Consider the following 21462-nt stretch of genomic DNA (forward strand, 5'->3'; position numbering starts at 1 on the left):
ATCTCGGAAGCTAAGCAGGTTTGGGCCTGGTTAGTGCCTGGATGGGAGACCGCCTGGGAATGAGGTACTCTAAGCTATTTTGAAATTTTTCACTTAGTATATAATAATTTTGCAAAAAATAGAGTCAATGCCCGATCTCTGAATATAAGCAGGTTTGCGCCAGGTTAGTACATGGATGGGAGACTGCCTGGGAATATCAGGTGCTTTAAATTTTTGGATATTTTTTCACGAATTATATAATAATCTTGCAAAAAAAAAAAAAAAAAAAAGAGTCAATGCCCGATCTCTGAATCTTAGCAGGTTTAGGTCTGGTTAGTACTTGGATGAGAGACCGCCAAGGAATACCAGGTGCTTTAAGCTTTTGGAATTTTTTCACTTAGTATATAATAAATTTGGCAAAAAATAGAGTCAATGCCCGATCTCTGAATATAAGCAGGTTTGGGCCAGGTTAGTACATGGATGGGAGACTGCCTGGGAATACCAGGTGCTTTAAATTTTTGGATATTTTTAACAAATTATATATAAATCTTGCAAAAAAAAAAAAAAAAAAGAAGTCAATGCCCGATCTCTGAATCTTAGCAGGTTTAAGTCTGGTTAGTACTTGGATGAGAGACCGCCAAGGAATACCAGGTGCTTTAAGCTTTTGGAATTTTTTCACTTAGTATATAATAAATTTGGCAAAAAATAGAGTCAATGCCCGATCTCTGAATATAAGCAGGTTTGGGCCAGGTTAGTACTTGGATGAGAGACCGCCTAGGAATACCAGGTGCTTTAAGCTTTTTGGGTTTCTTTCCTACTTTTATAATGTACTGGCGAGTAGATTGGCTGATCTTTAAATAGCCTTCTCTTTGCAGCAGTCTTCGCTTATGGCCATACCAGCCTGGCTATGCCCGATCTTGTCTGATCTCGTAAGCTAAGCAGGTTTGGGCCTGGTTAGTGCCTGGATGGGAGACCGCCTGGGAATACCAGGTACTTTAAGCTTTTTTGAATTTTTCACTTAGTATATAATAATTTTGCCAAAAAATAGAGTCAATGCCCGATCTCTGAATATAAGCAGGTTTGCGCCAGGTTAGTACATGGATGGGAGACTGCCTGGGAATACCAGGTGCTTTAAATTTTTGGATATTTTTCACGAATTATATAATAATCTTGCAAAAAAAAAAAAAAAGAAGTCAATGCCCGATCTCTGAATCTTAGCAGGTTTAGGTCTGGTTAGTACTTGAATGATAGACCGCCAAGGAATACCAGGTGCTTTAAGCTTTTGGAATTTTTTCACTTAGTATATAATAAATTTGGCAAAAAATAGAGTCAATGCCCGATCTCTGAATATAAGCAGGTTTGGGCCAGGTTAGTACTTGGATGAGAGACCGCCTAGGAATACCAGGTGCTTTAAGCTTTTGGGGTTTCTTTCCTTTTTATAATGTACTGGCGAGTAGATTGGCTGATCTTTAAATAGCCTTCTCTTTGCAGCAGTCTTCGCTTATGGCCATACCAGCCTGGCTATGCCCGATCTTGTCTGATCTCGGAAGCTAAGCAGGTTTGGGCCTGGTTAGTGCCTGGATGGGAGACCGCCTGGGAATACCAGGTACTTTAAGCTTTTTGAAATTTTTCACTTAGTATATAATAATTTTGCCAAAAAATAGAGTCAATGCCCGATCTCTGAATATAAGCAGGTTTGCGCCAGGTTAGTACATGGATGGGAGACTGCCTGGGAATATCAGGTGCTTTAATTTTTGGATATTTTTCACGAATTATATAATTTCTTGCAAAAAAAAAAAAAAAAAAGAGTCAATGCCCGATCTCTGAATCTTAGCAGGTTTAGGTCTGGTTAGTACTTGGATGAGAGACCGCCAAGGAATACCAGGTGCTTTAAGCTTTTGGAATTTTTTCACTTAGTATATAATAAATTTGGCAAAAAATAGAGTCAATGCCCGATCTCTGAATATAAGCAGGTTTGGCCAGGTTAGTACATGGATGGGAGACTGCCTGGGAATACCAGGTGCTTTAAATTTTTGGATATTTTTCACAAATTATATAATAATCTTGCAAAAAAAAAAAAAAAAAAAAGAGTCAATGCCCGATCTCTGAATCTTAGCAGGTTTAGGTCTGGTTAGTACTTGGATGAGAGACCGCCAAGGAATACCAGGTGCTTTAAGCTTTTGGAATTTTTTCACTTAGTATATAATAAATTTGGCAAAAAATAGAGTCAATGCCCGATCTCTGAATATAAGCAGGTTTGGGCCAGGTTAGTACATGGATGGGAGACTGCCTGGGAATACCAGGTGCTTTAAATTTTTGGATATTTTTCACGAATTATATAATAATCTTGCAAAAAAAAAAAAAAAAGAAGAAGTCAATGCCCGATCTCTGAATCTTAGCAGGTTAAGGTCTGGTTAGTACTTGAATGATAGACCGCCAAGGAATACCAGGTGCTTTAAGCTTTTGGAATTTTTTCACTTAGTATATAATAAATTTGGCAAAAAATAGAGTCAATGCCCGATCTCTGAATATAAGCAGGTTTGGGCCAGGTTAGTACTTGGATGAGAGACCGCCTAGGAATACCAGGTGCTTTAAGCTTTTGGGGTTTCTTTCCTACTTTTATAATGTACTGGCGAGTAGATTGGCTGATCTTTAAATAGCCTTCTCTTTGCAGCAGTCTTCGCTTATGGCCATACCAGCCTGGCTATGCCCGATCTTGTCTGATCTCGGAAGCTAAGCAGGTTTGGGCTGGTTAGTGCCTGGATGGGAGACCGCCTGGGAATGCCAGGTACTCTAAGCTATTTTGAAATTTTTCACTTAGTATATAATAATTTTGCCAAAAAATAGAGTCAATGCCCGATCTCTGAATATAAGCAGGTTTGCGCCAGGTTAGTACATGGATGGGAGACTGCCTGGGAATATCAGGTGCTTTAAATTTTTGGATATTTTTCACGAATTATATAATAATCTTGCAAAAAAAAAAAAAAAAAAAGAGTCAATGCCCGATCTCTGAATCTTAGCAGGTTTAGGTCTGGTTAGTACTTGGATGAGAGACCGCCAAGGAATACCAGGTGCTTTAAGCTTTTGGAATTTTTTCACTTAGTATATAATAAATTTGGCAAAAAATAGAGTCAATGCCCGATCTCTGAATATAAGCAGGTTGGGCCAGGTTAGTACATGGATGGGAGACTGCCTGGGAATACCAGGTGCTTTAAATTTTGGATATTTTTACAAATTATATAATAATCTTGCAAAAAAAAAAAAAAAAAGAAGAAGTCAATGCCCGATCTCTGAATCTTAGCAGTTTAAGGTCTGGTTAGTACTTGAATGATAGACCGCCAAGGAATACCAGGTGCTTTAAGCTTTTGGAATTTTTTCACTTAGTATATAATAAATTTGGCAAAAAATAGAGTCAATGCCCGATCTCTGAATATAAGCAGGTTTGGGCCAGGTTAGTACTTGGATGAGAGACCGCCTAGGAATACCAGGTGCTTTAAGCTTTTGGGGTTTCTTTCCTACTTTTATAATGTACTGGCGAGTAGATTGGCTGATCTTTAAATAGCCTTCTCTTTGCAGCAGTCTTCGCTTATGGCCATACCAGCCTGGCTATGCCCGATCTTGTCTGATCTCGTAAGCTAAGCAGGTTTGGGCCTGGTTAGTGCCTGGATGGGAGACCGCCTGGGAATACCAGGTACTGTAAGCTTTTTTGAAATTTTTCACTTAGTATATAATAATTTTGCCAAAAAATAGAGTCAATGCCCGATCTCTGAATATAAGCAGGTTTGCGCCAGGTTAGTACATGGATGGGAGACTGCCTGGGAATATCAGGTGCTTTAAATTTTTGGATATTTTTCACGAATTATATAATATTCTTGCAAAAAAAAAAAAAAAAGAGTCAATGCCCGATCTCTGAATCTTAGCAGGTTTAGGTCTGGTTAGTACTTGGATGAGAGACCGCCAAGGAATACCAGGTGCTTTAAGCTTTTGGAATTTTTTCACTTAGTATATAATAAATTTGGCAAAAAAATAGAGTCAATGCCCGATCTCTGAATATAAGCAGGTTTGGGCCAGGTTAGTACATGGATGGGAGACTGCCTGGGAATACCAGGTGCTTTAAATTTTTGGATATTTTTCACAAATTATATAATAATCTTGCAAAAAAAAAAAAAAAAAAGAGTCAATGCCCGATCTCTGAATCTTAGCAGGTTTAGGTCTGGTTAGTACTTGGATGAGAGACCGCCAAGGAATACCAGGTGCTTTAAGCTTTTGGAATTTTTTCACTTAGTATATAATAAATTTGGCAAAAAATAGAGTCAATGCCCGATCTCTGAATATAAGCAGGTTTGGGCCAGGTTAGTACATGGATGGGAGACTGCCTGGGAATACCAGGTGCTTTAAATTTTTGGATATTTTTCACGAATTATATAATATTCTTGCAAAAAAAAAAAAAAAAGAAGAAGTCAATGCCCGATCTCTGAATCTTAGCAGGTTAAGGTCTGGTTAGTACTTGAATGATAGACCGCCAAGGAATACCAGGTGCTTTAAGCTTTTGGAATTTTTTCACTTAGTATATAATAAATTTGGCAAAAAATAGAGTCAATGCCCGATCTCTGAATATAAGCAGGTTTGGGCCAGGTTAGTACTTGGATGAGAGACCGCCTAGGAATACCAGGTGCTTTAAGCTTTTGGGGTTTCTTTCCTACTTTTATAATGTACTGGCGAGTAGATTGGCTGATCTTTAAATAGCCTTCTCTTTGCAGCAGTCTTCGCTTATGGCCATACCAGCCTGGCTATGCCCGATCTTGTCTGATCTCTGGAAGCTAAGCAGGTTTGGGCCTGGTTAGTGCCTGGATGGGAGACCGCCTGGGAATACCAGGTACTCTAAGCTTTTTGAAATTTTTCACTTAGTATATAATAATTTTGCCAAAAAATAGAGTCAATGCCCGATCTCTGAATATAAGCAGGTTTGCGCCAGGTTAGTACATGGATGGGAGACTGCCTGGGAATATCAGGTGCTTTAAATTTTTGGATATTTTTCACGAATTATATAATAATCTTGCAAAAAAAAAAAAAAAAAAGAGTCAATGCCCGATCTCTGAATCTTAGCAGGTTTAGGTCTGGTTAGTACTTGGATGAGAGACCGCCAAGGAATACCAGGTGCTTTAAGCTTTTGGAATTTTTTCACTTAGTATATAATAAATTTGGCAAAAAATAGAGTCAATGCCCGATCTCTGAATATAAGCAGGTTTGGGCCAGGTTAGTACATGGATGGGAGACTGCCTGGGAATACCAGGTGCTTTAAATTTTTGGATATTTTTCACAAATTATATAATAATCTTGCAAAAAAAAAAAAAAAAGAAGAAGTCAATGCCCGATCTCTGAATCTTAGCAGGTTTGGGCCAGGTTAGTACTTGGATGAGAGACCGCCTAGGAATACCAGGTGCTTTAAGCTTTTGGGGTTTCTTTCCTACTTTTATAATGTACTGGCGAGTAGATTGGCTGATCTTTAAATAGCCTTCTCTTTGCAGCAGTCTTCGCTTATGGCCATACCAGCCTGGCTATGCCCGATCTTGTCTGATCTTGGAAGCTAAGCAGGTTTGGGCCTGGTTAGTGCCTGGATGGGAGACCGCCTGGGAATACCAGGTACTCTAAGCTTTTTGAAATTTTTCACTTAGTATATAATAATTTTGCCAAAAAATAGAGTCAATGCCCGATCTCTGAATATAAGCAGGTTTGCGCCAGGTTAGTACATGGATGGGAGACTGCCTGGGAATATCAGGTGCTTTAAATTTTTGGATATTTTTCACGAATTATATAATAATCTTGCAAAAAAAAAAAAAAAAAAAAGAGTCAATGCCCGATCTCTGAATCTTAGCAGGTTTAGGTCTGGTTAGTACTTGGATGAGAGACCGCCAAGGAATACCAGGTGCTTTAAGCTTTTGGAATTTTTTCACTTAGTATATAATAAATTTGGCAAAAAATAGAGTCAATGCCCGATCTCTGAATATAAGCAGGTTTGGGCCAGGTTAGTACATGGATGGGAGACTGCCTGGGAATACCAGGTGCTTTAAATTTTTGGATATTTTTCACAAATTATATAATAATCTTGCAAAAAAAAAAAAAAAAGAAGAAGTCAATGCCCGATCTCTGAATCTTAGCAGTTTAAGGTCTGGTTAGTACTTGAATGATAGACCGCCAAGGAATACCAGGTGCTTTAAGCTTTTGGAATTTTTTCACTTAGTATATAATAAATTTGGCAAAAAATAGAGTCAATGCCCGATCTCTGAATATAAGCAGGTTTGGGCCAGGTTAGTACTTGGATGAGAGACCGCCTAGGAATACCAGGTGCTTTAAGCTTTTGGGGTTTCTTTCCTACTTTTATAATGTACTGGCGAGTAGATTGGCTGATCTTTAAATAGCCTTCTCTTTGCAGCAGTCTTCGCTTATGGCCATACCAGCCTGGCTATGCCCGATCTTGTCTGATCTCGTAAGCTAAGCAGGTTTGGGCCTGGTTAGTGCCTGGATGGGAGACCGCCTGGGAATACCAGGTACTGTAAGCTTTTTTGAAATTTTTCACTTAGTATATAATAATTTTGCCAAAAAATAGAGTCAATGCCCGATCTCTGAATATAAGCAGGTTTGCGCCAGGTTAGTACATGGATGGGAGACTGCCTGGGAATATCAGGTGCTTTAAATTTTTGGATATTTTTCACGAATTATATAATATTCTTGCAAAAAAAAAAAAAAAAAAAGAGTCAATGCCCGATCTCTGAATCTTAGCAGGTTTAGGTCTGGTTAGTACTTGGATGAGAGACCGCCAAGGAATACCAGGTGCTTTAAGCTTTTGGAATTTTTTCACTTAGTATATAATAAATTTGGCAAAAAATAGAGTCAATGCCCGATCTCTGAATATAAGCAGGTTTGGGCCAGGTTAGTACATGGATGGGAGACTGCCTGGGAATACCAGGTGCTTTAAATTTTTGGATATTTTTCACAAATTATATAATAATCTTGCAAAAAAAAAAAAAAAAAGAGTCAATGCCCGATCTCTGAATCTTAGCAGGTTTAGGTCTGGTTAGTACTTGGATGAGAGACCGCCAAGGAATACCAGGTGCTTTAAGCTTTTGGAATTTTTTCACTTAGTATATAATAAATTTGGCAAAAAATAGAGTCAATGCCCGATCTCTGAATATAAGCAGGTTTGGGCCAGGTTAGTACATGGATGGGAGACTGCCTGGGAATACCAGGTGCTTTAAATTTTTGGATATTTTTCACGAATTATATAATAATCTTGCAAAAAAAAAAAAAAAAAGAAGAAGTCAATGCCCGATCTCTGAATCTTAGCAGTTTAAGGTCTGGTTAGTACTTGAATGATAGACCGCCAAGGAATACCAGGTGCTTTAAGCTTTTGGAATTTTTTCACTTAGTATATAATAAATTTGCCAAAAAATAGAGTCAATGCCCGATCTCTGAATATAAGCAGGTTTGGGCCAGGTTAGTACTTGGATGAGAGACCGCCTAGGAATACCAGGTGCTTTAAGCTTTGGGGTTTCTTTCCTACTTTTATAATGTACTGGCGAGTAGATTGGCTGATCTTTAAATAGCCTTCTCTTTGCAGCAGTCTTCGCTTATGGCCATACCAGCCTGGCTATGCCCGATCTTGTCTGATCTCTGGAAGCTAAGCAGGTTTGGCCTGGTTAGTGCCTGGATGGGAGACCGCCTGGAATACCAGGTACTTTAAGCTTTTTTGAAATTTTTTCACTTAGTATATAATAATTTTGCCAAAAAATAGAGTCAATGCCCGATCTCTGAATATAAGCAGGTTTGCGCCAGGTTAGTACATGGATGGGAGACTGCCTGGAATACCAGGTGCTTTAAATTTTTGGATATTTTTCACGAATATATAATAATCTTGCAAAAAAAAAAAAAAAAAAAGAGTCAATGCCCGATCTCTGAATCTTAGCAGGTTTAAGGTCTGGTTAGTACTTGATGAGAGACCGCCAAGGAATACCAGGTGCTTTAAGCTTTTGGAATTTTTTCACTTAGTATATAATAAATTTGGCAAAAAATAGAGTCAATGCCCGATCTCTGAATATAAGCAGGTTTGGGCCAGGTTAGTACTTGGATGAGAGACCGCCTAGGAATACCAGGTGCTTTAAGCTTTTGGGGTTTCTTTCCTACTTTTATAATGTACTGGCGAGTAGATTGGCTGATCTTTAAATAGCCTTCTCTTTGCAGCAGTCTTCGCTTATGGCCATACCAGCCTGGCTATGCCCGATCTTGTCTGATCTCGAAGCTAAGCAGGTTTGGGCCTGGTTAGTGCCTGGATGGGAGACCGCCTGGGAATACCAGGTACTGTAAGCTTTTTTGAAATTTTTCACTTAGTATATAATAATTTTGCCAAAAAATAGAGTCAATGCCCGATCTCTGAATATAAGCAGGTTTGCGCCAGGTTAGTACATGGATGGGAGACTGCCTGGGAATATCAGGTGCTTTAAATTTTTGGATATTTTTCACGAATTATATAATATTCTTGCAAAAAAAAAAAAAAAAAAAAAGAGTCAATGCCCGATCTCTGAATCTTAGCAGGTTTAGGTCTGGTTAGTACTTGGATGAGAGACCGCCAAGGAATACCAGGTGCTTTAAGCTTTTGGAATTTTTTCACTTAGTATATAATAAATTTGGCAAAAAATAGAGTCAATGCCCGATCTCTGAATATAAGCAGGTTTGGCCAGGTTAGTACATGGATGGGAGACTGCCTGGGAATACCAGGTGCTTTAAATTTTTGGATATTTTTCACAAATTATATAATAATCTTGCAAAAAAAAAAAAAAAAAGAGTCAATGCCCGATCTCTGAATCTTAGCAGGTTTAGGTCTGGTTAGTACTTGGATGAGAGACCGCCAAGGAATACCAGGTGCTTTAAGCTTTTGGAATTTTTTCACTTAGTATATAATAAATTTGGCAAAAAATAGAGTCAATGCCCGATCTCTGAATATAAGCAGGTTTGGGCCAGGTTAGTACATGGATGGGAGACTGCCTGGGAATACCAGGTGCTTTAAATTTTTGGATATTTTTCACGAATTATATAATAATCTTGCAAAAAAAAAAAAAAAAGAAGAAGAGTCAATGCCCGATCTCTGAATCTTAGCAGGTTAAGGTCTGGTTAGTACTTGAATGATAGACCGCCAAGGAATACCAGGTGCTTTAAGCTTTTGGAATTTTTTCACTTAGTATATAATAAATTTGGCAAAAAATAGAGTCAATGCCCGATCTCTGAATATAAGCAGGTTTGGGCCAGGTTAGTACTTGGATGAGAGACCGCCTAGGAATACCAGGTGCTTTAAGCTTTTGGGGTTTCTTTCCTACTTTTATAATGTACTGGCGAGTAGATTGGCTGATCTTTAAATAGCCTTCTCTTTGCAGCAGTCTTCGCTTATGGCCATACCAGCCTGGCTATGCCCGATCTTGTCTGATCTCGAAGCTAAGCAGGTTTGGGCCTGGTTAGTGCCTGGATGGGAGACCGCCTGGGAATACCAGGTACTCTAAGCTTTTTTGAAATTTTTCACTTAGTATATAATAATTTTGCCAAAAAATAGAGTCAATGCCCGATCTCTGAATATAAGCAGGTTTGCGCCAGGTTAGTACATGGATGGGAGACTGCCTGGGAATATCAGGTGCTTTAAATTTTTGGATATTTTTCACGAATTATATAATAATCTTGCAAAAAAAAAAAAAAAAAAAAGAGTCAATGCCCGATCTCTGAATCTTAGCAGGTTTAGGTCTGGTTAGTACTTGGATGAGAGACCGCCAAGGAATACCAGGTGCTTTAAGCTTTTGGAATTTTTTCACTTAGTATATAATAAATTTGGCAAAAAATAGAGTCAATGCCCGATCTCTGAATATAAGCAGGTTTGGGCCAGGTTAGTACATGGATGGGAGACTGCCTGGGAATACCAGGTGCTTTAAATTTTTGGATATTTTTCACGAATTATATAATAATCTTGCAAAAAAAAAAAAAAAAGAAGAAGTCAATGCCCGATCTCTGAATCTTAGCAGGTTAAGGTCTGGTTAGTACTTGAATGATAGACCGCCAAGGAATACCAGGTGCTTTAAGCTTTTGGAATTTTTTCACTTAGTATATAATAAATTTGGCAAAAAATAGAGTCAATGCCCGATCTCTGAATATAAGCAGGTTTGGGCCAGGTTAGTACTTGGATGAGAGACCGCCTAGGAATACCAGGTGCTTTAAGCTTTTGGGGTTTCTTTCCTACTTTTATAATGTACTGGCGAGTAGATTGGCTGATCTTTAAATAGCCTTCTCTTTGCAGCAGTCTTCGCTTATGGCCATACCAGCCTGGCTATGCCCGATCTTGTCTGATCTCGGAAGCTAAGCAGGTTTGGGCCTGGTTAGTGCCTGGATGGGAGACCGCCTGGGAATGCCAGGTACTCTAAGCTATTTTGAAATTTTTCACTTAGTATATAATAATTTTGCCAAAAAATAGAGTCAATGCCCGATCTCTGAATATAAGCAGGTTTGCGCCAGGTTAGTACATGGATGGGAGACTGCCTGGGAATATCAGGTGCTTTAAATTTTTGGATATTTTTCACGAATTATATAATAATCTTGCAAAAAAAAAAAAAAAAAAAAGAGTCAATGCCCGATCTCTGAATCTTAGCAGGTTTAGGTCTGGTTAGTACTTGGATGAGAGACCGCCAAGGAATACCAGGTGCTTTAAGCTTTTGGAATTTTTTCACTTAGTATATAATAAATTTGGCAAAAAATAGAGTCAATGCCCGATCTCTGAATATAAGCAGGTTTGGGCCAGGTTAGTACATGGATGGGAGACTGCCTGGGAATACCAGGTGCTTTAAATTTTTGGATATTTTTCACAAATTATATAATAATCTTGCAAAAAAAAAAAAAAAAAAGAGTCAATGCCCGATCTCTGAATCTTAGCAGGTTTGGGCCAGGTTAGTACTTGGATGAGAGACCGCCTAGGAATACCAGGTGCTTTAAGCTTTTGGGGTTTCTTTCCTACTTTTATAATGTACTGGCGAGTAGATTGGCTGATCTTTAAATAGCCTTCTCTTTGCAGCAGTCTTCGCTTATGGCCATACCAGCCTGGCTATGCCCGATCTTGTCTGATCTCGTAAGCTAAGCAGGTTTGGGCCTGGTTAGTGCCTGGATGGGAGACCGCCTGGGAATACCAGGTACTTAAGCTTTTTTGAAATTTTTCACTTAGTATATAATAATTTTGCCAAAAAATAGAGTCAATGCCCGATCTCTGAATATAAGCAGGTTTGCGCCAGGTTAGTACATGGATGGGAGACTGCCTGGGAATATCAGGTGCTTTAAATTTTTGGATATTTTTCACGAATTATATAATAATCTTGCAAAAAAAAAAAAAAAAAAAAAGAGTCAATGCCCGATCTCTGAATCTTAGCAGGTTTAGGTCTGGTTAGTACTTGGATGAGAGACCGCCAAGGAATACCAGGTGCTTTAAGCTTTTGGAATTTTTTCACTTAGTATATAATAAATTTGGCAAAAAATAGAGTCAATGCCCGATCTCTGAATATAAGCAGGTTTGCGCCAGGTTAGTACATGGATGGGAGACTGCCTGGGAATACCAGGTGCTTTAAATTTTTGGATATTTTTCACAAATTATATAATAATCTTGCAAAAAAAAAAAAAAAAAAGAGTCAATGCCCGATCTCTGAATCTTAGCAGGTTTAGGTCTGGTTAGTACTTGGATGAGAGACCGCCAAGGAATACCAGGTGCTTTAAGCTTTTGGAATTTTTTCACTTAGTATATAATAAATTTGGCAAAAAATAGAGTCAATGCCCGATCTCTGAATATAAGCAGGTTTGGGCCAGGTTAGTACATGGATGGGAGACTGCCTGGGAATACCAGGTGCTTTAAATTTTTGGATATTTTTCACGAATTATATAATAATCTTGCAAAAAAAAAAAAAAAAAGAAGAAGTCAATGCCCGATCTCTGAATCTTAGCAGGTTAAGGTCTGGTTAGTACTTGAATGATAGACCGCCAAGGAATACCAGGTGCTTTAAGCTTTTGGAATTTTTTCACTTAGTATATAATAAATTTGGCAAAAAATAGAGTCAATGCCCGATCTCTGAATATAAGCAGGTTTGGGCCAGGTTAGTACTTGGATGAGAGACCGCCTAGGAATACCAGGTGCTTTAAGCTTTTGGGGTTTCTTTCCTACTTTTATAATGTACTGGCGAGTAGATTGGCTGATCTTTAAATAGCCTTCTCTTTGCAGCAGTCTTCGCTTATGGCCATACCAGCCTGGCTATGCCCGATCTTGTCTGATCTTGGAAGCTAAGCAGGTTTGGGCCTGGTTAGTGCCTGGATGGGAGACCGCCTGGGAATACCAGGTACTCTAAGCTTTTTGAAATTTTTCACTTAGTATATAATAATTTTGCCAAAAAATAGAGTCAATGCCCGATCTCTGAATATAAGCAGGTTTGCGCCAGGTTAGTACATGGATGGGAGACTGCCTGGGAATATCAGGTGCTTTAAATTTTTGGATATTTTTCACGAATTATATAATAATCTTGCAAAAAAAAAAAAAAAAAAAGAGTCAATGCCCGATCTCTGAATCTTAGCAGGTTTAGGTCTGGTTAGTACTTGGATGAGAGACCGCCAAGGAATACCAGGTGCTTTAAGCTTTTGGAATTTTTTCACTTAGTATATAATAAATTTGGCAAAAAATAGAGTCAATGCCCGATCTCTGAATATAAGCAGGTTTGGGCCAGGTTAGTACATGGATGGGAGACTGCCTGGGAATACCAGGTGCTTTAAATTTTTGGATATTTTTCACAAATTATATAATAATCTTGCAAAAAAAAAAAAAAAAAAGAAGAAGTCAATGCCCGATCTCTGAATCTTAGCAGGTTTGGGCCAGGTTAGTACTTGGATGAGAGACCGCCTAGGAATACCAGGTGCTTTAAGCTTTTGGGGTTTCTTTCCTACTTTTATAATGTACTGGCGAGTAGATTGGCTGATCTTTAAATAGCCTTCTCTTTGCAGCAGTCTTCGCTTATGGCCATACCAGCCTGGCTATGCCCGATCTTGTCTGATCTTGGAAGCTAAGCAGGTTTGGGCCTGGTTAGTGCCTGGATGGGAGACCGCCTGGGAATGCCAGGTACTCTAAGCTATTTTGAAATTTTTCACTTAGTATATAATAATTTTGCCAAAAAATAGAGTCAATGCCCGATCTCTGAATATAAGCAGGTTTGCGCCAGGTTAGTACATGGATGGGAGACTGCCTGGGAATATCAGGTGCTTTAAATTTTTGGATATTTTTCACGAATTATATAATAATCTTGCAAAAAAAAAAAAAAAAAAAAGAGTCAATGCCCGATCTCTGAATCTTAGCAGGTTTAGGTCTGGTTAGTACTTGGATGAGAGACCGCCAAGGAATACCAGGTGCTTTAAGCTTTTGGAATTTTTTCACTTAGTATATAATAAATTTGGCAAAAAATAGAGTCAATGCCCGATCTCTGAATATAAGCAGGTTTGGGCCAGGTTAGTACATGGATGGGAGACTGCCTGGGAATACCAGGTGCTTTAAATTTTTGGATATTTTTCACAAATTATATAATAATCTTGCAAAAAAAAAAAAAAAAAGAAGTCAATGCCCGATCTCTGAATCTTAGCAGTTTAAGGTCTGGTTAGTACTTGAATGATAGACCGCCAAGGAATACCAGGTGCTTTAAGCTTTTGGAATTTTTTCACTTAGTATATAATAAATTTGGCAAAAAATAGAGTCAATGCCCGATCTCTGAATATAAGCAGGTTTGGGCCAGGTTAGTACTTGGATGAGAGACCGCCTAGGAATACCAGGTGCTTTAAGCTTTTGGGGTTTCTTTCCTACTTTTATAATGTACTGGCGAGTAGATTGGCTGATCTTTAAATAGCCTTCTCTTTGCAGCAGTCTTCGCTTATGGCCATACCAGCCTGGCTATGCCCGATCTTGTCTGATCTCGTAAGCTAAGCAGGTTTGGGCCTGGTTAGTGCCTGGATGGGAGACCGCCTGGGAATACCAGGTACTGTAAGCTTTTTTGAAATTTTTCACTTAGTATATAATAATTTTGCCAAAAAATAGAGTCAATGCCCGATCTCTGAATATAAGCAGGTTTGCGCCAGGTTAGTACATGGATGGGAGACTGCCTGGGAATATCAGGTGCTTTAAATTTTTGGATATTTTTCACGAATTATATAATATTCTTGCAAAAAAAAAAAAAAAAAAGAGTCAATGCCCGATCTCTGAATCTTAGCAGGTTTAGGTCTGGTTAGTACTTGGATGAGAGACCGCCAAGGAATACCAGGTGCTTTAAGCTTTTGGAATTTTTTCACTTAGTATATAATAAATTTGGCAAAAAATAGAGTCAATGCCCGATCTCTGAATATAAGCAGGTTTGGGCCAGGTTAGTACATGGATGGGAGACTGCCTGGGAATACCAGGTGCTTTAAATTTTTGGATATTTTTCACAAATTATATAATAATCTTGCAAAAAAAAAAAAAAAAAGAGTCAATGCCCGATCTCTGAATCTTAGCAGGTTTAGGTCTGGTTAGTACTTGGATGAGAGACCGCCAAGGAATACCAGGTGCTTTAAGCTTTTGGAATTTTTTCACTTAGTATATAATAAATTTGGCAAAAAATAGAGTCAATGCCCGATCTCTGAATATAAGCAGGTTTGGGCCAGGTTAGTACATGGATGGGAGACTGCCTGGGAATACCAGGTGCTTTAAATTTTTGGATATTTTTCACGAATTATATAATAATCTTGCAAAAAAAAAAAAAAAGAAGAAGTCAATGCCCGATCTCTGAATCTTAGCAGGTTAAGGTCTGGTTAGTACTTGAATGATAGACCGCCAAGGAATACCAGGTGCTTTAAGCTTTTGGAATTTTTTCACTTAGTATATAATAAATTTGGCAAAAAATAGAGTCAATGCCCGATCTCTGAATATAAGCAGGTTTGGGCCAGGTTAGTACTTGGATGAGAGACCGCCTAGGAATACCAGGTGCTTTAAGCTTTTGGGGTTTCTTTCCTACTTTTATAATGTACTGGCGAGTAGATTGGCTGATCTTTAAATAGCCTTCTCTTTGCAGCAGTCTTCGCTTATGGCCATACCAGCCTGGCTATGCCCGATCTTGTCTGATCTCGGAAGCTAAGCAGGTTTGGGCCTGGTTAGTGCCTGGATGGGAGACCGCCTGGGAATGCCAGGTACTCTAAGCTATTTTGAAATTTTTCACTTAGTATATAATAATTTTGCCAAAAAATAGAGTCAATGCCCGATCTCTGAATATAAGCAGGTTTGCGCCAGGTTAGTACATGGATGGGAGACTGCCTGGGAATATCAGGTGCTTTAAATTTTTGGATATTTTTCACGAATTATATAATAATCTTGCAAAAAAAAAAAAAAAAAAAAAGAGTCAATGCCCGATCTCTGAATCTTAGCAGGTTTAGGTCTGGTTAGTACTTGGATGAGAGACCGCCAAGGAATACCAGGTGCTTTAAGCTTTTGGAATTTTTTCACTTAGTATATAATAAATTTGGCAAAAAATAGAGTCAATGCCCGATCTCTGAATATAAGCAGGTTTGGGCCAGGTTAGTACATGGATGGGAGACTGCCTGGGAATACCAGGTGCTTTAAATTTTTGGATATTTTTCACAATTATATAATAATCTTGCAAAAAAAAAAAAAAAAAGAAGAAGTCAATGCCCGATCTCTGAATCTTAGCAGTTTAAGGTCTGGTTAGTACTTGAATGATAGACCGCCAAGGAATACCAGGTGCTTTAAGCTTTTGGAATTTTTTCACTTAGTATATAATAAATTTGGCAAAAAATAGAGTCAATGCCCGATCTCTGAATATAAGCAGGTTTGGGCCAGGTTAGTACTTGGATGAGAGACCGCCTAGGAATACCAGGTGCTTTAAGCTTTTGGGGTTTCTTTCCTACTTTTATAATGTACTGGCGAGTAGATTGGCTGATCTTTAAATAGCCTTCTCTTTGCAGCAGTCTTCGCTTATGGCCATACCAGCCTGGCTATGCCCGATCTTGTCTGATCTCGTAAGCTAAGCAGGTTTGGGCCTGGTTAGTGCCTGGATGGGAGACCGCCTGGGAATACCAGGTACTGTAAGCTTTTTTGAAATTTTTCACTTAGTATATAATAATTTTGCCAAAAAATAGAGTCAATGCCCGATCTCTGAATATAAGCAGGTTTGCGCCAGGTTAGTACATGGATGGGAGACTGCCTGGGAATATCAGGTGCTTTAAATTTTTGGATATTTTTCACGAATTATATAATATTCTTGCAAAAAAAAAAAAAAAAAAAGAGTCAATGCCCGATCTCTGAATCTTAGCAGGTTTAGGTCTGGTTAGTACTTGGATGAGAGACCGCCAAGGAATACCAGGTGCTTTAAGCTTTTGGAATTTTTTCACTTAGTATATAATAAATTTGGCAAAAAATAGAGTCAATGCCCGATCTCTGAATATAAGCAGGTTTGCGCCAGGTTAGTACATGGATGGGAGACTGCCTGGGAATACCAGGTGCTTTAAATTTTTGGATATTTTTCACAAATTATATAATAATCTTGCAAAAAAAAAAAAAAAAAGAGTCAATGCCCGATCTCTGAATCTTAGCAGGTTTAGGTCTGGTTAGTACTTGGATGAGAGACCGCCAAGGAATACCAGGTGCTTTAAGCTTTTGGAATTTTTTCACTTAGTATATAATAAATTTGGCAAAAAATAGAGTCAATGCCCGATCTCTGAATATAAGCAGGTTTGGGCCAGGTTAGTACATGGATGGGAGACTGCCTGGGAATACCAGGTGCTTTAAATTTTTGGATATTTTTCACGAATTATATAATAATCTTGCAAAAAAAAAAAAAAGAAGAAGTCAATGCCCGATCTCTGAATCTTAGCAGGTTAAGGTCTGGTTAGTACTTGAATGATAGACCGCCAAGGAATACCAGGTGCTTTAAGCTTTTGGAATTTTTTCACTTAGTATATAATAAATTTGGCAAAAAATAGAGTCAATGCCCGATCTCTGAATATAAGCAGGTTTGGGCCAGGTTAGTACTTGGATGAGAGACCGCCTAGGAATACCAGGTGCTTTAAGCTTTTGGGGTTTCTTTCCTACTTTTATAATGTACTGGCGAGTAGATTGGCTGATCTTTAAATAGCCTTCTCTTTGCAGCAGTCTTCGCTTATGGCCATACCAGCCTGGCTATGCCCGATCTTGTCTGATCTCGGAAGCTAAGCAGGTTTGGGCCTGGTTAGTGCCTGGATGGGAGACCGCCTGGGAATACCAGGTACTCTAAGCTTTTTTGAAATTTTTCACTTAGTATATAATAATTTTGCCAAAAAATAGAGTCAATGCCCGATCTCTGAATATAAGCAGGTTTGCGCCAGGTTAGTACATGGATGGGAGACTGCCTGGGAATATCAGGTGCTTTAAATTTTTGGATATTTTTCACGAATTATATAATAATCTTGCAAAAAAAAAAAAAAAAAAAAAGAGTCAATGCCCGATCTCTGAATCTTAGCAGGTTTAGGTCTGGTTAGTACTTGGATGAGAGACCGCCAAGGAATACCAGGTGCTTTAAGCTTTTGGAATTTTTTCACTTAGTATATAATAAATTTGGCAAAAAATAGAGTCAATGCCCGATCTCTGAATATAAGCAGGTTTGGGCCAGGTTAGTACATGGATGGGAGACTGCCTGGGAATACCAGGTGCTTTAAATTTTTGGATATTTTTCACAAATTATATAATAATCTTGCAAAAAAAAAAAAAAAAGAGTCAATGCCCGATCTCTGAATCTTAGCAGGTTTAGGTCTGGTTAGTACTTGGATGAGAGACCGCCAAGGAATACCAGGTGCTTTAAGCTTTTGGAATTTTTTCACTTAGTATATAATAAATTTGGCAAAAAATAGAGTCAATGCCCGATCTCTGAATATAAGCAGGTTTGGGCCAGGTTAGTACATGGATGGGAGACTGCCTGGGAATACCAGGTGCTTTAAATTTTTGGATATTTTTCACGAATTATATAATAATCTTGCAAAAAAAAAAAAAAGAAGAAGTCAATGCCCGATCTCTGAATCTTAGCAGGTTAAGGTCTGGTTAGTACTTGAATGATAGACCGCCAAGGAATACCAGGTGCTTTAAGCTTTTGGAATTTTTTCACTTAGTATATAATAAATTTGGCAAAAAATAGAGTCAATGCCCGATCTCTGAATATAAGCAGGTTTGGGCCAGGTTAGTACTTGGATGAGAGACCGCCTAGGAATACCAGGTGCTTTAAGCTTTTGGGGTTTCTTTCCTACTTTTATAATGTACTGGCGAGTAGATTGGCTGATCTTTAAATAGCCTTCTCTTTGCAGCAGTCTTCGCTTATGGCCATACCAGCCTGGCTATGCCCGATCTTGTCTGATCTCGGAAGCTAAGCAGGTTTGGGCCTGGTTAGTGCCTGGATGGGAGACCGCCTGGGAATGCCAGGTACTCTAAGCTATTTTGAAATTTTTCACTTAGTATATAATAATTTTGCCAAAAAATAGAGTCAATGCCCGATCTCTGAATATAAGCAGGTTTGCGCCAGGTTAGTACATGGATGGGAGACTGCCTGGGAATATCAGGTGCTTTAAATTTTTGGATATTTTTCACGAATTATATAATAATCTTGCAAAAAAAAAAAAAAAAAAAAAGTCAATGCCCGATCTCTGAATCTTAGCAGGTTTAGGTCTGGTTAGTACTTGGATGAGAGACCGCCAAGGAATACCAGGTGCTTTAAGCTTTTGGAATTTTTTCACTTAGTATATAATAAATTTGGCAAAAAATAGAGTCAATGCCCGATCTCTGAATATAAGCAGGTTTGGGCCAGGTTAGTACATGGATGGGAGACTGCCTGGGAATACCAGGTGCTTTAAATTTTTGGATATTTTTCACAAATTATATAATAATCTTGCAAAAAAAAAAAAAAAAAGAAGAAGTCAATGCCCGATCTCTGAATCTTAGCAGTTTAAGGTCTGGTTAGTACTTGAATGATAGACCGCCAAGGAATACCAGGTGCTTTAAGCTTTTGGAATTTTTTCACTTAGTATATAATAAATTTGGCAAAAAATAGAGTCAATGCCCGATCTCTGAATATAAGCAGGTTTGGGCCAGGTTAGTACTTGGATGAGAGACCGCCTAGGAATACCAGGTGCTTTAAGCTTTTGGGGTTTCTTTCCTACTTTTATAATGTACTGGCGAGTAGATTGGCTGATCTTTAAATAGCCTTCTCTTTGCAGCAGTCTTCGCTTATGGCCATACCAGCCTGGCTATGCCCGATCTTGTCTGATCTCGTAAGCTAAGCAGGTTTGGGCCTGGTTAGTGCCTGGATGGGAGACCGCCTGGGAATACCAGGTACTCTAAGCTTTTTTGAAATTTTTCACTTAGTATATAATAATTTTGCCAAAAAATAGAGTCAATGCCCGATCTCTGAATATAAGCAGGTTTGCGCCAGGTTAGTACATGGATGGGAGACTGCCTGGGAATATCAGGTGCTTTAAATTTTTGGATATTTTTCACGAATTATATAATATCTTGCAAAAAAAAAAAAAAAAAAAGAGTCAATGCCCGATCTCTGAATCTTAGCAGGTTTAGGTCTGGTTAGTACTTGGATGAGAGACCGCCAAGGAATACCAGGTGCTTTAAGCTTTTGGAATTTTTTCACTTAGTATATAATAAATTTGGCAAAAAATAGAGTCAATGCCCGATCTCTGAATATAAGCAGGTTTGGGCCAGGTTAGTACATGGATGGGAGACTGCCTGGGAATACCAGGTGCTTTAAATTTTTGGATATTTTTCACAAATTATATAATAATCTTGCAAAAAAAAAAAAAAAAAAAGAGTCAATGCCCGATCTCTGAATCTTAGCAGGTTTAGGTCTGGTTAGTACTTGGATGAGAGACCGCCAAGGAATACCAGGTGCTTTAAGCTTTTGGAATTTTTTCACTTAGTATATAATAAATTTGGCAAAAAATAGAGTCAATGCCCGATCTCTGAATATAAGCAGGTTTGGGCCAGGTTAGTACATGGATGGGAGACTGCCTGGGAATACCAGGTGCTTTAAATTTTTGGATATTTTTCACGAATTATATAATAATCTTGCAAAAAAAAAAAAAAAAGAAGAAGTCAATGCCCGATCTCTGAATCTTAGCAGGTTAAGGTCTGGTTAGTACTTGAATGATAGACCGCCAAGGAATACCAGGTGCTTTAAGCTTTTGGAATTTTTTCACTTAGTATATAATAAATTTGGCAAAAAATAGAGTCAATGCCCGATCTCTGAATATAAGCAGGTTTGGGCCAGGTTAGTACTTGGATGAGAGACCGCCTAGGAATACCAGGTGCTTTAAGCTTTTGGGGTTTCTTTCCTACTTTTATAATGTACTGGCGAGTAGATTGGCTGATCTTTAAATAGCCTTCTCTTTGCAGCAGTCTTCGCTTATGGCCATACCAGCCTGGCTATGCCCGATCTTGTCTGATCTCGGAAGCTAAGCAGGTTTGGGCCTGGTTAGTGCCTGGATGGGAGACCGCCTGGGAATACCAGGTACTCTAAGCTTTTTGAAATTTTTCACTTAGTATATAATAATTTTGCCAAAAAATAGAGTCAATGCCCGATCTCTGAATATAAGCAGGTTTGCGCCAGGTTAGTACATGGATGGGAGACTGCCTGGGAATATCAGGTGCTTTAAATTTTTGGATATTTTTCACGAATTATATAATAATCTTGCAAAAAAAAAAAAAAAAAAAAGAGTCAATGCCCGATCTCTGAATCTTAGCAGGTTTAGGTCTGGTTAGTACTTGGATGAGAGACCGCCAAGGAATACCAGGTGCTTTAAGCTTTTGGAATTTTTTCACTTAGTATATAATAAATTTGGCAAAAAATAGAGTCAATGCCCGATCTCTGAATATAAGCAGGTTTGGGCCAGGTTAGTACATGGATGGGAGACTGCCTGGGAATACCAGGTGCTTTAAATTTTTGGATATTTTTCACAAATTATATAATAATCTTGCAAAAAAAAAAAAAAAAAAGAGTCAATGCCCGATCTCTGAATCTTAGCAGGTTTAGGTCTGGTTAGTACTTGGATGAGAGACCGCCAAGGAATACCAGGTGCTTTAAGCTTTTGGAATTTTTTCACTTAGTATATAATAAATTTGGCAAAAAATAGAGTCAATGCCCGATCTCTGAATATAAGCAGGTTTGGGCCAGGTTAGTACATGGATGGGAGACTGCCTGGGAATACCAGGTGCTTTAAATTTTTGGATATTTTTCACGAATTATATAATAATCTTGCAAAAAAAAAAAAAAAAGAAGTCAATGCCCGATCTCTGAATCTTAGCAGGTTAAGGTCTGGTTAGTACTTGAATGATAGACCGCCAAGGAATACCAGGTGCTTTAAGCTTTT

At 38.5% G+C, this 21462-nt stretch overlaps 20 pseudogenes; all 20 read left to right on the forward strand.

Moving 5' to 3' along the window:
* The first annotated feature begins 862 nt into the window (after positions 1-862).
* Positions 863-981, forward strand: LOC113086515 (uncharacterized; annotated as a pseudogene).
* A 497-nt stretch (positions 982-1478) lies between these two features.
* On the forward strand, positions 1479-1597 carry LOC113086509 (uncharacterized; annotated as a pseudogene).
* Positions 1598-2661: 1064 nt separating this feature from the next.
* Positions 2662-2779, forward strand: LOC113086524 (uncharacterized; annotated as a pseudogene).
* A 784-nt stretch (positions 2780-3563) lies between these two features.
* Positions 3564-3682, forward strand: LOC113086502 (uncharacterized; annotated as a pseudogene).
* A 1065-nt stretch (positions 3683-4747) lies between these two features.
* On the forward strand, positions 4748-4867 carry LOC113086521 (uncharacterized; annotated as a pseudogene).
* Positions 4868-5515: 648 nt separating this feature from the next.
* Positions 5516-5634, forward strand: LOC113086513 (uncharacterized; annotated as a pseudogene).
* Positions 5635-6420: 786 nt separating this feature from the next.
* On the forward strand, positions 6421-6539 carry LOC113086503 (uncharacterized; annotated as a pseudogene).
* Positions 6540-8225: 1686 nt separating this feature from the next.
* On the forward strand, positions 8226-8343 carry LOC113086518 (uncharacterized; annotated as a pseudogene).
* Positions 8344-9412: 1069 nt separating this feature from the next.
* LOC113086525 (uncharacterized) lies at positions 9413-9530 on the forward strand (annotated as a pseudogene).
* Positions 9531-10317: 787 nt separating this feature from the next.
* On the forward strand, positions 10318-10436 carry LOC113086507 (uncharacterized; annotated as a pseudogene).
* Positions 10437-11085: 649 nt separating this feature from the next.
* On the forward strand, positions 11086-11203 carry LOC113086523 (uncharacterized; annotated as a pseudogene).
* Positions 11204-12273: 1070 nt separating this feature from the next.
* Positions 12274-12392, forward strand: LOC113086514 (uncharacterized; annotated as a pseudogene).
* A 651-nt stretch (positions 12393-13043) lies between these two features.
* Positions 13044-13162, forward strand: LOC113086517 (uncharacterized; annotated as a pseudogene).
* A 785-nt stretch (positions 13163-13947) lies between these two features.
* LOC113086504 (uncharacterized) lies at positions 13948-14066 on the forward strand (annotated as a pseudogene).
* Positions 14067-15130: 1064 nt separating this feature from the next.
* Positions 15131-15249, forward strand: LOC113086508 (uncharacterized; annotated as a pseudogene).
* A 788-nt stretch (positions 15250-16037) lies between these two features.
* Positions 16038-16156, forward strand: LOC113086505 (uncharacterized; annotated as a pseudogene).
* Positions 16157-17220: 1064 nt separating this feature from the next.
* On the forward strand, positions 17221-17339 carry LOC113086520 (uncharacterized; annotated as a pseudogene).
* Positions 17340-18404: 1065 nt separating this feature from the next.
* On the forward strand, positions 18405-18523 carry LOC113086510 (uncharacterized; annotated as a pseudogene).
* A 787-nt stretch (positions 18524-19310) lies between these two features.
* On the forward strand, positions 19311-19429 carry LOC113086516 (uncharacterized; annotated as a pseudogene).
* A 1067-nt stretch (positions 19430-20496) lies between these two features.
* On the forward strand, positions 20497-20615 carry LOC113086528 (uncharacterized; annotated as a pseudogene).
* Positions 20616-21462: the final 847 nt, after the last annotated feature.

The sequence above is a fragment of the Carassius auratus genome, unplaced genomic scaffold (assembly GCF_003368295.1).
Source record: "Carassius auratus strain Wakin unplaced genomic scaffold, ASM336829v1 scaf_tig00043284, whole genome shotgun sequence".
NCBI lineage: Eukaryota > Metazoa > Chordata > Actinopteri > Cypriniformes > Cyprinidae > Carassius > Carassius auratus.